General features: G+C 31.8%; 1 non-coding gene across 1 annotated transcript; it reads left to right on the forward strand.

Moving 5' to 3' along the window:
• Window positions 1-926: 926 nt before the first annotated feature.
• Window positions 927-999, forward strand: TRNAR-CCU. The gene has a single exon. It is a non-coding gene; the product is annotated as a tRNA-Arg (tRNA).
• The last annotated feature ends 1,512 nt before the right edge of the window (window positions 1,000-2,511 follow it).

The following is a 2,511-nucleotide window of genomic DNA, read 5'->3' on the forward strand; positions in this document are numbered from 1 at the left end:
AAAGTAATAAAGAAAAACCAAAAGATATGCATATATCTTTCGGCAAAAGCAATAAAGCAAAACCGAAAGATATATGCATATCTTTCGGTAAAAGCAATAAAGCAAAACCAAAAAGAAGTAAAGAATAGCCGAAAGATATGCATAAATCTTTCGGCAAAGGAAGTGAAGTAGAGCCGAAAGATATGTATAAATCTTTCGGGAAAAGAAATAAAGCAAAATCGAGAGATATACACAGATCTTTCAGGAAAGGATATACCGAAAGATATGAGAACTGTCGGGTTAGGTCTCTACACTTTTACCGACAAGATCAATACCGACGGATGCCGACAGTCTGACAGGCTGTCGGGGAAAGACTTTTATCGACAGATTTAGGGCTTTTACCGAAAGTTTTTACTTTCGGTAAAAGACTTATTTTTACTAGTGGATGTAGTTAAGTGGAGATAGTTTTGAATCTTATGTTTGTGTAACAAATGTAAGAATAATATTTTATATTATTTGCTAGCTTAAGCAAATTAATATGAAATATAGTGCATGTAGTTAAGTAGATCAATAAAACGTTTTTATTAAATAAAAAGTCATAAAAAAATTATGTCCTTTGTTTTCAACCAAATACATGAAAATAAACATGGCAATAAATAAATACAAAATGTTTGGAATTGTTTCTTATTTGTTTACTTTTGTTCATATTTTAAGTATTTTTTTTTGTTATTTTTAAAGTTTGCAATATTTATTCATTAACTTTTTTTATATATTATTTTCTAGTAGTACATTTTGTATAACTTCTATTTTTTATTTGGTATATTATGTTTGTATAGAATTCATAATTTTCACTTAAATTATGATAATTTTAATGAGAATCAAATATTAAATATCTTTTATTTCTTTTAGGGTAATGAGTAAGTTTAAAAACAATTTAAAGACATACAGCGCCTGTAGCTCAGTGGATAGAGCGTCTGTTTCCTAAGCAGAAAGTCATAGGTTCGACCCCTATCTGGCGCGTTTCACAAATTTTTATTTTTTAAAGTAAAATGTGAATATTTTTCTAAAATACAAAAAGAATTTGTTTAACATGTAGTGCTTGTAGCTGTATCGTTTGTAGATAGAGGATTTGTGTGGATAGAGCGTCTGTTTCCTAACCAGAAAGTCATAGGTTTGACCCCTATTTGGCGAACATGTTAAAAAAATGGGTTGTGATTGACTTTGGTAAGTCTATTCGTTTCATGTGATAGGAATGCTTGTAGGTGTATCGTTTGTAGATAGAGGATTTGTGTGGATAGAGCGTCTGTTTCCTAAGCAGAAAGTCATAGGTTTGACCCCTATCGCGTGTTTACTAACTTTTTATTTTTAAGAGTAAAGTGTGAATACTTTTCCAAAATACAAAACCATAGGCTCAAACATTTTTTCCTTTATAGATAGAGAGTTTGTTTAACATGTAGCGCCTGTAGCTTAGTGGATAGAGCATTTGTTTCCTAAGCATATGTTCGACCCTATTTGGCGAACATGTTAAAAAAATGGGTTGTGATTGACTTTGGTCAGTCTATTCCTTTCATGTGATAGGGGTGCATGTTTTGTATCCTATTTTGGATACGATTATATGTTCCCCAACTTATAAATAAAACCCCGACGGCTTAAACCTCCAATGAATGTTAAAAAGACTTTCTATGTTAGACCCATTTATTTGGGAATATGTGTTGATGTTAGTTTTCCATAAAAATAACGACTCTTGACAACGGATATCTCGGATCTCGCATCGATGAAGAATGTAGCAAAATGCGATACTTGGTGTAAATTGCATGAATATTTTTCCAAAATACAAAACCATAAGTTCAAACATTTTTTCCTTTGTATATAGAGGGTTTGTTTAAAATGTAGTGTTTGTAGCTCAATGGATAGAGCATATGCTTCCTAATTAAGTAGAAAGTCATAGGTTCGACCCCTATTTAGTGTGTTTGACAATTTTTATTTTTAAGAGTAAAATGTGAATATATTTCCAAAATACAAAACCATAGTTTCAATCATTTTTTCTTTGTAGATAGAGAGTTTGTTTAACATGTAGTACCTGTAGTTAAGTGGATAGAGCATCTGTTTCCTAAGCAGAAAGTCATACGTTCGACACTTATCTGGCGCGTTTGACAATTTTTTATTTTTTAAGAGTAAAATGTGAATATTTTTCCAAAATACAAAACCATAGGTTCAAACTTTTTTTCCTTTGTAGATAGAGGGTTTGTTTAACATGTAGCTTAGTGGATAGAGCGTTTGTTTCCTAAGCAGAAAGTCATAGGTTCGACCTATATCTGGCGAACATTTAAAAAAAATGGGTTGTGATTGACCTTGGTCAGTCTATTCCTTTCATGTGATTGTGGAGTGCATGTTTTGTATCCTATTTTGGGTACGATTATATGTTCCCCCAACTTATAAACAAAACCCCGGTAGCGTAAACATCCAATGAATGTTAAAAAGACTTCCCATGCTAGACCCATTTATTTGGGAATATGTGTTGGCGTTAGTTTT

The sequence above is a fragment of the Impatiens glandulifera genome, chromosome 2, assembly GCF_907164915.1.
Source record: "Impatiens glandulifera chromosome 2, dImpGla2.1, whole genome shotgun sequence".
NCBI classification, from domain to species: Eukaryota; Viridiplantae; Streptophyta; class Magnoliopsida; order Ericales; family Balsaminaceae; genus Impatiens; species Impatiens glandulifera.